This window comes from Enoplosus armatus, chromosome 6 (assembly GCF_043641665.1).
Source record: "Enoplosus armatus isolate fEnoArm2 chromosome 6, fEnoArm2.hap1, whole genome shotgun sequence".
NCBI lineage: Eukaryota > Metazoa > Chordata > Actinopteri > Centrarchiformes > Enoplosidae > Enoplosus > Enoplosus armatus.
In genome coordinates, this window is record NC_092185.1 from 27,427,525 (window position 1) to 27,440,656 (window position 13,132).

Here is a 13,132-nt window from a genome sequence, read left to right on the forward strand (position 1 = left end):
TAACTGCAGAACTCATTTTGCTGAAAATTGTTTGTGTAATTAAAACTGCTTTTTAAAAATGTACTATGTGTAACAATGTAAATGTATTAATCGCTTTTTATTGGCAAAATGAGTCGTTCCCCGACTTTCATGGTTGCCTATAACAGCCTGTGGACTGATTTCTCTGTAAAGGACTCGGGACAGATTTCATGTGCGGATGCAATATTATATGTGTTCCTTGCATGTCATCCTCTCACACGGGCAATGCTCTTCTATATATCAATTCCAATGTATCATATGTGCTGCATGGCCCTCTCTAAAGCTCCATGTTCAGCTCCCCCACAGTGCCAACAGTGTGCGACACTAGCTACCGTTAATTTAGAAATGGAGTCCGCTAACATCAACCAACAACTGGCACCCACCAAAACACAGAAAACACAAAAAATGTCCCATTGGACTAAGAGCCCATTTCTCTGAAAATACACACTATGTGCAGTTGTTAGTTCAGTGACTGACATCCAGTGCCTTAATTGTAAATCAGGAGTCCCAAAAAACAGAGAGGGTGCTGTTCCAGCGGATCAGGGGGAGAGAAAAAGTAATGGGATGCATCAAAAATCCACAGTGCCTGGAGCACATTGGACAAAGCCTTAGTGCGCCGCTCACGCAAGACGTGTGGCCCGACCGTTGTCCCTCAAATAAGCTCAAGTGAACAGCTGCTGTCTGGAGTGAAATCCTTCACAAAAAGACAGATGAAAACTTTTAAAGTGGGAAAAGTGAAGTTATCACTCAAATAAGCTCAAATGAACTTTTCTCACCGAATCAAGTGGAAATCCCTCAAATCAGCTCCAATGGGGCAAATGTCTCCAAACCTCCAATCTGCTGGCTCTACAATATAAAAGACTCTTACATCACACCATGTCGCAGCTTTAGTAGGATCAAACAGCAAATTTTCACAGAATCCGCACGTGGCTTGCAGAAAAATTGGTAAGCTACTGAATCTCTAGATGACACATGCTGCAGATGCGACTGAGATGTGCTGGAGATGCACTGGAGATGTGGAAGTGATTCCATTGGCATTTAATTCAATGCCATGTCTCAATATAACTGAGGACTCCTATGCTAACTTTAGTACCTCCAAATTTGATCATCTTGTTGATATTGCTGCAGGCTCAATGTGACTGACACTTGACTCTGTTGCCCCTCTAAAAAAGAAGGAAGCTGGAGTTGAAACTCCAGCAGAACAACATCAGAGAGGTCTGGAGTGGAATGAGGACCATCACGGGTTATGGGCCGACCAACAGCAGAGGAGTTGAAGGCAGTGTGGACCGGGCCAAAGAACTGAATCTGTTTTTCAACAGATTTGACACTGTGGGCCCTGCAATCCTCCTGTTGGATTGTCAACTACCTGACTGGCAGACCATAATATGTGCGCTTACAACACTATGTGTCAGACAGAGTGGTCAGCAACACCGGGGCTCCGCAGGGGACTGTCCTCTCTCCCTTTCTCTTCACCATCTACACCACGGACTTCACAGTCACGCTACTGCACAGAGACCTGCCATCTTCAGAAGTTTTCTGATGACTCAGCAATAGTTGGATGTATCAGTAAGGGTGATGAGGAGGAGTACAGGGCTGTTGTGGACAACTTTGTCACATGGTGCGAGCAGAATCATCTACAGCTCAATGTGACAAAGACAAAGGAGCTGACAGTGGATCTGAGGAGGACCAAGGTGCCGATGATCCCTGTTTCCATCCAGGGGGTCAGTGTGGACATTGTAGAGGATTACAAGTACCTGGGAGTTCACCATGGAGACGGCTGTAGTCAGCCAGCCACCAGCAGCTGGTGCGGACCGACTCAGTGTAGCTCCTGCTAGCCGTCCCCTGGCAGCTCCGGAGCAGCCGGGAAGCCAGGGAGGCTGGGTGACTGCCCGAAGGAAGCATAGCCCTCAGCAGAAGCCCACGGTTCACCACCAACCACTTCATGTTTCTAACAGGTTCTCCCCACTCAGCGACACACCCGCTGAGAAGCAGATTTTGGTAATTGGCAGCTCCATAGTCAGAAACGTGAGGTTAGCGACACCAGCGACCATAGTGAAATGCATTCCTGGGGCCAGAGCGGGCGACATTGACTCAAATTTAAAACTGCTGGCTAAGGATAAGCGTAAATACAGTAAGATTGTTATTCACGTCGGCGGTAATGACTCCCGATTACACCAATCGGAGGTCACTAAAATTAACGTGGAGTTGGTGTGTACGTTTGCAAAAACTATGTCAGACTCCGTAGTTTTCTCTGGGCCCCTACTCAATTTGACCAGTGATGATATGTTTAGCCGCATGTCATCAATCAACCGCTGGCTGTCGAGGTGATCTCCAGCAAACGATGTGGGCTTCGTAGACAATTGGCGGACTTTCTGGAGGAGACCTGGTCTGATGAGGAGAGACAGCATTCATCCCACTTTGGATGGAGCGGCTCTCATGTCTAGAAATCTGACCGACTTTATTAGTGAACCAAAACTGTGACAACCCAGAGTCCAGACCAGGAGGCAGAGTGCAGTCCTACACCTTCCATTAGAGCAGTTACCCACCCAAAACCCCATAATGACTGTGTCTGCCCCCCGACCACTTAAATTAATTCAATCAAAAGTAAACAGGAGAGGAGTCATGAATAGAAACTTAATAAAAATTAAGACCACTACTGCTATAGGCCAAAACAATAGGAAAATTAAGTGTGGACTGTTAAATATCAGATCTCTGTAGTCTAAAGCTGTATTAGTAAACGAGCTAATATCAGATAATCATATTGATCTACTGTGTCTGACAGAAACCTGGCTGTGTCATGAAGAGTATGTCAGCCTGAATGAATCCACTCCGCCCAGTCATACTAATACTCACATCCCTCGAGGCACCACCCGAGGAGGTGGAGTTGCAGCCATTTTTGACTCAAGCCTGTTGATGAACTCTAGACCTAAACTGGATTATAACTCATTTGAAAGCCTTGTTCTGAGTCTCTCACTCCCAACCTGGAAAACACTGAAGCCAGTCTTATTCGTTATAGTCTATCGCGCTCCAGGTCCATACTCTTAATTCTTATCTGAATTCTCAGAGTTTTTATCAGGTTTAGTCCTTAAAACAGACAAAGTCATTATCGTAGGGGATTTTAATATTCATGTGGACATTGATAAGGATAGCCTTGGTACTGCATTTATCTCTTTATTGGATTCGATCGGCTTCTGTCAGAGGGTACAGAAACCCACTCACTGTTTTAATCACACCCTCGACCTGGTTCTGACATATGGACTTGAAATTGAACATCTAATTGTCTTTCCACAGAATCCTTTGTTATCGGACCATTATTTAATAACCTTGGAATTCCTATTACTGGACTACACGCCATTAGGCAAAAAAGCCTGCACCAGATATCTATCTGATAGTGCTGTAGCTAAATTTGAGGAAGTGATTCCATCGGCATTAAATTCAATGCCATGTCTCAATACAACTGAGGACTCCTATGCTAACCTTCATCCCTCTCAAATGGACAATCTTGTTGACAGTGCTGCAGGCTCAATGCGATTGACACTTGACTCTATTGCCCCTCTTAAAAAGAAGATAATAAAACAAAGAAAGTCAGCTCCATGGTATAACACCCAAACCCGCAAATTAAAGCAATCAGTGCAGACACTTGAAAGAAAATGGCGCTCCACCAAACTGGAGGAATCACGTTTAATTGGGCAAGATAGTCTTAGAACTTATAGGAAGGCCCTCTGTAAAGCCAGAGCAGCCTATTACTCATCATTAATAGAAGAGAACAAGAACAACCCCAGGTTTCTCTTCAGCACTGTAGCCAGGCTGACAGAGAGTCACAGCTCTATTGAGCCATGTATTCCTATAACCCTCAGCAGTAATGATTTCATGAGCTTCTTTAATGATAAAATTCTAACTATTAGAGACAGAATTGATCACCTCCTGTCTTCAGGTAGTACCTTACCTTCAAACACAGGAATCTCAGAAATAGCTGTAAAACCTGATGTATATTTAGATTGCTTTTCTCCCATTGACCTTCACCAAATTACTAAAACCATCTCTTCATCTAAGCCATCAACTTGTCTCTTAGACCCCATCCCAACCTGGCTGCTCAAAGAGGTTTTACCTTTAGTCAGCACTTCTTTACTAGAAATGATCAATCTGTCTTTATTAACAGGCTACGTACCACAGTCCTTTAAAGTAGCTGTAATTGAACCTATTCTTAAAAAGCCCACTCTTGATCCAGACGTTTTAGCCAGACCTATACCTAACCTTCCCTTTCTCTCCAATATTCTTGAGAAAGCAGTCGCCAACCAGCTGTGTGACAACATGACAATAAGTTGCTTGAGGACTTTCAGTCAGGTTTCAGAGCTCATCATAGCACAGAGACAGCACTGGTGAAAGTTACAAATGACCTTCTAACTGCATCAGACAAGGGACTTGTCTCTATACTTGTTTTGTTAGATCTTAGTGCTGCATTCGACACCATTGACCATCATATCCTATTACAGAGACTGGAACATTTAATTGGCATCAAAGGAACCGCACTAAGCTGGTTTAAGTTGTATTCATCAGATCGATCTCAGTTTGTACATGTTAACGATGAATCCTCCATGTACGCCAAAGTCAGTCATGGAGTTCCACAAGGTTCTGTGCTTGGACCAATACTATTCACCTTATATATGCTTCCTTTAGGAGATATCATTAGAAAACACTCTGATGAAAACACTCAACTGATGTTGAACTCGGACAAGACAGAAGTTATTGTTCTTGGCCCTGAACACCTCAGAAACGCAGTATCTAAGGATATTGTTACCCTAGATGGCATTACACTGGCCTTCAGCACCACCGTGAGGAATCCTTGGAGTTGTCTTTCATCAGGACATGTCCTTTAACTCCCACGTAAAACAAACTTCAAGGACTGCCTTCTTTCACCTCCGTAACATTGTAAAAATCAGGAAGATCCTGTCTCAAACAGATGCAGAAAAATTAGTCCATGCATTTGTCACGTCTAGGTTGGATTATTGCAATTCCTTATTATCAGGCTGTCCCAATAAGTCCCTGAGGACTCTCCAGCTGATCCAGAATGCCGCAGCACGTGTACTGATAGGAACCAGGAAAAGAGATCATTTTTCTCCTGTATTAGCTTTGCTGCACTGGCTCCTTGTAAAATCTAGAATAGAGTTTAAAATCCTTCTCCTGACCTACAAAGCTCTTACTGGTCAGGCACCATCATATCTTAAAGAGCTCATAGTACCCTATTACCCCACCAGAGCACTGCGCTCCCAGAATGCAGGGTTGCTTGTGGTTCCTAGAGTCTCCAAAAACAGAACAGGAGCCAGAGCCTTCAGCTATCAAGCTCCTCTCCTGTGGAATCGGCTCCCAGTTTGGGTCCAGGAGGCAGACACACTCTACTTTTAAGAGTAGGCTTAAAACTTTGCTTTTTGATAACGCTTATAGTTAGGGCTGGCTCAGGCCTGCCTGGACCAGCCCCCTAGTTATGCTGCTATAGGCCCAGACTGCTGGGGGACTTCCCATGATGCACTGAGCTTTCCTCCTCTCCCTCTTCATCTTTGCACATTCATCACAGTCCAATGCATGTTACTAACTTTATGTCTTCCCCGGAGTTTCTTTGTGCTTTCTTGTCTCGCAGGTTCCTGTGGATCGTGGTCCTGGTACGCCTGGGTGCTGCTGCCATGGGCCTGCCTGACTCTCATCAACGGACTCCAACAGACTCAATAAACTGATCCGCAAGGCCAGTGACGTTGTGGGGGTGGCGCTGGACTCTCTGACGGTGGTGACAGAGAGGAGGACGCCGTCCAAGCCGCGGGTCATCTTGGACAATGCCTCACATCCTCTCCATGACGTACTGGTCAGGCAAAAGAGCACCTTCAGTGGGAGACTCATTCCTCCCAAATGTACAACGGAGCGCCACAGGAAATCATTGCTGCCTGTGGCCATCAAAGTGTTCAACTCCTCCCTCTGATTGTCAGACACTCAGAATAAACAGAAACAGAAAACAGAAATCTGGACCTGCCTCTACATATACTACCTCATTATTATTTATTCTTTAAATGTCAGTGCAATCATATATAATCATACAAAATAGTGCAATACATATATATATAGAGACATACATATAAATTGCTGTTGTATATATTTTTTACTTTTATTTTTCACTTAAGTATTGTAAATGTGTATATTTTTATTTTCTATTTCTTATTTTTATATTTTGTACATACTTTCATTTCTAAATTTATGCTTCTTTCTACTTTTGAATGGGAGCACCGGTACTGTACAATTTCCCCCTGGGGATCAATAAAGTATTTCTGATTCTGATTTTGATTTTGAAAATAAAGAAAGTAAGCTCCATGGTATAACCCCAAACCCACAAATTAAAGCCTCCTAACCATCTGATCTCTTAGATATTTCCACCGTTTTTGGCAGTCGTCAACTGTTGAGACAAAGAAGTTGATCAGTATAAACACACACATTTTAAAAAGCAATCATCATTTATATGTATACATCAGTTAACAATTCATCTTTTTTTCTACAGGTTCCTAGCTACTGGAGAGTCCTTCAGAACCCTGGCTTTTGCCTACCAACTCGGAAGGAAAACTGTGGCAGACTCAGTCTACATGACTTGCAGAGCAGTTGTGAGGCTATTGATAGAGACTTACATCCCAAAGCCAACAGAGGAGGCATGGAGAGAGATAGCGCCAGGTTTTGGGGAAAAGTGGAATTTCCCAAACTGCATTGGATTCATCGATGGTGAACATATCACAATTCAAGCACCAGGTCACTTTTTAATTATTAAAAAAAACATTTTCAATCATTTTGTTAGCTCTTGTTGATGCAGATTACCACTTCAGGGTGATTCAGGTTGGGGATTTTGGCTGAACCATTTGCTTTCAGTGGCTAAATTGGGCCACACAACATCAAACATTGGCTAAATAATACAACAATATGCATTTATGTCAGTGTTGAAATGCCTGTGCTGACTGCTGTCACTTTTGAACCTTCTTACTTAAGGATGCCATAAGAAACTGAATTTAATAGTGTTGATTATTTGTGTATTGTATTTTATATGTATATGTACTTTTTTGCTTTGAACACTAGCCTACTCTTAAAAGTAGAGAGTGTGTCTGCCTCCCGGACCCAAACTGGGAGCCGATTCCACAGGAGAGGAGCTTGATAGCTGAAGGCTCTGGCTCCTGTTCTGTTTTTGGAGACTCTAGGAACCACAAGCAGCCCTGCATTCTGGGAGCGGAGTGCTCTAGTGGGGTAATAGGGTACTATGAGCTCTTTAAGATATGATGGTGCCTGACCAGTAAGAGCTTTGTAGGTGAGGAGAAGGATTTTAAACTCTATTCTAGATTTTACAGGGAGCCAGTGCAGAGAAGCTAATACAGGAGAAATATGATCTCTTTTCCTGGTTCCTGTCAGTACACGTGCTGCAGCATTCTGGATCAGCTGGAGAGTCCTCAGGGACTTATTGGGACAGCCTGATAATAAGGAATTGCAATAATCCAGCCTAGACGTGACAAATGCAAGGACTAATTTTTCTGCATCTGTTTGAGACAGGATCTTCCTGATTTTTGCAATGTTACGGAGGTGAAAGAAGGCAGTCCTTGAAGTTTGTTTTACGTGGGAGTTAAAGGACATGTCCTGGTCAAAGACAACTCCGAGATTCCTCACGGTGGCGCTGGAGGCCAGGGCAATGCCATCTAGGGTAACAATATCCTTAGATACTGTGTTTCTGAGGTGTTCAGGGCCAAGAACAATAACTTCTGTCTTGTCTGAGTTCAACATCAGATAATTACAGGTCATCCAGGTCTTTATGTCCTTAAGGCATGCTTGAAGCTTGGCTAACTGATGAGGTTCTTCTGGCTTGATCGATAAATATAGCTGGGTATCATCCGCATAGCAATGAAAATGTATGGAGTGTTTTCTAATAATATCCCCTAAAGGAAGCATATATAAGGTGAATAGTATTGGTCCAAGCACAGAACCTTGTGGAACTCCATGACTGACTTTGGCGTACATGGAGGATTCATCGTTAACATGTACAAACTGAGATCGATCATGTACAAACTGAGATCAATCTGATAAATACGACTTAAACCAGGATGCATACAGCTCCTCTCCCCTCCCCCCTCTGGGTAGGTCAGACCACAACCTAGTGCACCTCAACCCCTGTTATGTGCCTCTAGTCAAGAGCCAGCCTGCAACCACGAGGACAGTGAGGAGATGGTCAGAGGAGGCTTATGAGACACTTCAGGAATGTTTTGAGGTGACTGACTGGCAGGCACTCTCTGAGCCGCATGGAGAGGACATTGATGGGCTCACAGAGTGCATCACGGATTACATCAACTTCTGTGTGGACTCCACTGTCCCAGCAAGGACTGTCTATTGTTATTCTAACAACAAGCCATGGGTGACAAAGGACATCAAGGCCATACTGAACAAAAAGAAGAGGGCCTTCAGAGCTGGCAACAGAGACGAGGTGAGAACGATCCAGGGGGAACTGAAGGTAAAGATCAGGGAGGCTAAGGAGAAGTACAGGAGGAAGCTGGAGTTGAAACTCCAGCAGAACAACATCAGAGAGGTCTGGAGTGGAATGAGGACCATCACGGGTTACAGGCCGACCAACAACAGAGGAGCTGAAGGCAGTGTGGACCGGGCCAACGAACTGAATCTGTTTTTCAACAGATTTGACTCTGTGGGCCCTGCTCAACCCCTCCATGACTCTTCTGCTGTCTGCCTCCAACCTTCACCTGTTCCACTCCCCCCTCCCCCTCCTGCTCCTCACAGCCCCCCACCCCCCTGTGAGAGCTTTCCTCACACCTCATTCCCCAGTCCCCAGGCTCTTCAACCTGTCGACACCACCCCTCCCCACCGGTCATCTCTACAGTGTGCTTCACTGCTGACCATGTTAGGAGACAGCTGATGAGAATCCACTCCAGCAAGGCTGCAGGCCCTGATGGTGTCAGCCCCAGGGTGCTTAAAGCCTGTGCCCCCCAGCTATGTCTTCAACATGAGCCTGAGTCTTCAGAGGGTCCCCATGCTGTGAAAGACGTCCTGCCTCGTTCCTGTGCCAAAGTCGCCGCGACCCAGTGGCTCCAAGGACTACAGACCCGTGGCACTGACCTCCCACATCATGAAGACCCTGGAGAGACTCGTCCTGGAGCAGCTCCGGCCCTTGGTCAAGCCACACTTGGACCCCCTTCAGTTTGCCTACCAGCCCCGACTTGGAGTTGAGGATGCCATCATCTACCTTCTCAACCGCGTCTACGCCCACCTGGATAAGCCGGCGAGCACTGTGAGAGTCATGTGTTTTGACTTCTCCAGTGCGTTCAACACCATCCGTCCGGCTGTACTGGGTGAGAAGCTGGCAGAGATGCAATTGGATGCCCCCCTCGTGTCCTGGATTGTCAACTACCTGACTGGCAGACCACAGTATGTGCACTTACAACACTGTGTGTCAGACAGAGTGGTCAGCAACACCGGGGCCCTGTAGGGGACTGTCCTCTCTCCCTTTCTCTTCACCGTTTACACCACGGACTTCAGCTACTGCACAGAGACCTGCCATCTTCAGAAGTTTTCTGATAACTCAGCAATAGTTGGATGTATCAGCAAGGGTGATGAGGAGGAGTACAGGGCTGCTGTGGACAACTTTGTCACATGGTGCGAGCAGAACCACCTGCAGCTCAACGTGACAAAGACAAAGGAACTGACTGTTGATCTGAGGAGGACCAAGGCGCCGATGACCCCTGTTTCCATCCAGGGGGTCAGTGTGGACACTGTAGAGGATTACAAGTACCTGGAAGTTCACATAGACAATAAACTGGACTGGGTAAAGAACACTAATGCCCTCTACAAGAAGGTCCAGAGCCGTCTCTATTTTCTGAGGCGGCTGAGGTCCTTCAACATCTGCCGGACTATGCTGAGGATGTTTTATGAGTCTGTGGTGGCCAGTGCTATCCTCTATGCTGTTGCATACTGGGGCAGCAGGCTGAGGGTTGTGGACTCCAACAGACTAAGCAAACTGATCCGCAAGGCCAGTGACGTTGTGGGGGTGGAGCTGGACTCTCTGACGGTGGTGTCAGAGAGGAGGATGCTATTTAAGCTGCGGGGCATCTTGGACAATGTTTCACATCCTCTCCATGACGTACTGGTCAGACACAAGAGCACCTTCAGTGGGAGACTCATTCCTCACAAATATACAACAGAGCGACACAGGAAATCATTCCTCCCTGTGGACATCAAACTGTTCAACTCCTCCTTCTGAGTGTCAGACACTCAGGAAGAGACTTGAAATCTGTATCTACTTCACCTGTTCATATACTACCTCACTATTTATTCTTAAATGTTTAAGTACAATACATATATAGTCATACACTTCAGTGCAATACATACATACATATATATGTATACATATACATTGTTATTGTATATATTTTTTACTTCATTGTTCACTTAAATACTGTAAATGTGTATATTTTTTATTTTCTATTTCTTATTTTTATATTTTGTACATACTTTTAGGTCTAAATTATGCTACTTTCTACTCTTGAATGGGAGCACCGGTACTGTACAATTTCCCCCCGGGGATGAATAAAGTATTTCTGATTCTGATTCTGATTAATAATACAATGTTATATTACACTACATTTACAATTCCTCTACAAATGCTTTAGCTATGTCTGCTGCGACACCTACAGGCCTAGCGGCGCATATCTTCTTCACATTGCATTTACAATTCCTCCACACTTCCAATAAATAAAGACAGTATAAATTCCAAGGCATTATGAAGTACATATAACTTACTTCAAAAGTGAACACCTGCAACAGGTTCCTGGAGTACTGAGCCAAAATAATAAAATACTGTTCATGGGTCTGAGGCTCCCCGGCTTTGGTGAACTGCCAACTCTAACAGGAATGGAAATGAATTAATTGTAACCGATGTTTAAATGTAATTTAAACCACTCGGCAAAAAGACAGAGAGGGAAAGAGAACACACTCATGGGAGATCAAGGGACAGAAGGAGGTAACTTTTATCTGGTAGTTACTTGATAAAATTCAGTGAAATTTTTCAGCATTCTTGAATTTTGATCGTTGAAAGTGCAGAGACAGGAAGAAGAGTATGACATGCAACAAAGATCACTGTAATTTTTTTGTCTTCTGTTTGTTCTATTGTATTCAATTTAACCTACGGAACCCACTTTGATAGGGAGACAGAAGAGCTTTACTTTCTAGGAAATATGTTAGTCTCTCTGTGACCATTTGTTCCATGATTTTACATAAATGGGAAGTTAAGGCAATAGGTCTGTAGCTAGAAGGATCTGAGGGGTGTTTTCCTGGTTTTAGAACAAGCACTATTATTGCTTGTTTCCACACTGGGGGAAATTACACAAGTTACAGGTGCTCCCATTCAAGAATAGAAAAGTAGCGTAACTTTAGAATTGAGAAGTATGTACAAAGATATAAAAAATAAAATGTATACCTTTACAATAGCTAATATATGTATTGCACTGGTGAAATATAAAAAGAGAATAAAGAGTAAATAATGAGGTAGTAATTTATGACTATATAACTAGGTCCAAATTCCGTCTGTTTATTCTGAGTGTCTGACACTCAGAGGGAGGCGTTAAACACTTTGATGGCCACAGACAGGAATGATTTCCTGTGGCGCTCTGTTGTGCATTTAGGTGGAATGAGTCTCTCGCTGAAGGCCTGACCAGCACATCATGGAGAGGATGTGGTACATTGTCCAAGATGACCCGTAGCTTGGACAGCATCCTCCTCTCTGACACCACCGTCAGAGAGTCCAGCTCCACTCCCACAACGTCACTGGCCTGGCCGCCACCCTCAGCCTACTGCCCCAGCATACAACAGCATAGAGGACAGTACTGGCCACCACAGACTCATAAAACATCCTCAGCATAGGACCTCAGCTGCCTCAGAAAATAAAGACGGCTCTGACCCTTCTTGTAGAGGCCATTAGTGTTCTTCGCCCAGTCCAGTTTATTATGAATATATTGTCAAAAGTTATCACTAAAATCAGCTCAAAAGTGATGTTTATCGCTCAGATCAGCTCAAATGAATATCTGCTGGCTATACAGTATAAAAGACACCTAAATCACACATGGATGACATTATAACTTATTACAGTGTTGTAAATGAACTTATCTCATCGAAACAAGTTCAAAAGTGGACATCTGCTGCCTGTAGTGAAATCCTGCAGAAAAAGACAGATGAAAACATTTAAAGCGGGAAAAGTCAAGTTATCACTCAGATGAGCTCAAAAGTCAAGTTATCATTCAAATCAGCTCAAATCTGAATTTATCACTCAAAAAAAGTGGGACAACTCATGTTATCTTTCAAATCAGCTCAAAGCTGAAGCTATCACGCAAATAAGTGGAAAAAGTCAAGTTATCGCTGAAATACGCTCAAATCTGAAGTTTTCAATCAAATAAGTGGGAAATGTCAAGTTATCACTTAAATTGGTGGGAAAACTCAAATTATCACTGAGATACGCTCAAAACTGAAATTTTCACTCAAATCAGCTTCAAAGTGAAAGGATTAAGATTAAGATAGACTTTATTAATCCCACAGCGGGGAAATTTACAAGTCACAGCAGCAAAGACAGAAAGGTGCAGAAACACACAGCAGACAAGCACTGTGTCAATAAGAATTAGAAGTATTTTTAAAAAAAAACAATATACAAATAATAAATACAGATAAAAAATATGGGGACAAAAATAAATATATACACGGAAAATATAAAGTATGTACAGATTGTGCAGATTTATGTGCAGTTAAACAGTCTTATAGCCGTAGGAATGAACGACCTGCGGTAGCGCTCCTTCTTACACCGTGGGTGTAACAGTCTGCTGCTGAAGGAGCTGCTCAGGGCCTCCACAGTCTCGTGCAGGGGGTGAGAGGTGTTGTCCATGATGGATGTCGGTTGGCTAACATTCTCCTATCCCCCACCTCCTCAGTGGAGCCTAGCGGACAGTCCAGAACAGAGCCGGCTTGCCTAATCAGTCTATTGAGCCTCCTCCTGTCCCTGTCCATGCTGCCCCCCTCCCCCCCCCCCCCCCCCCAGCAGACCACAGCATAGAAGATA

General features: G+C 44.1%; 1 pseudogene; it reads left to right on the plus strand.

Moving 5' to 3' along the window:
• The first annotated feature begins 1,785 nt into the window (after positions 1-1,785).
• LOC139286370 (uncharacterized) lies at positions 1,786-2,499 on the plus strand (annotated as a pseudogene).
• The last annotated feature ends 10,633 nt before the right edge of the window (positions 2,500-13,132 follow it).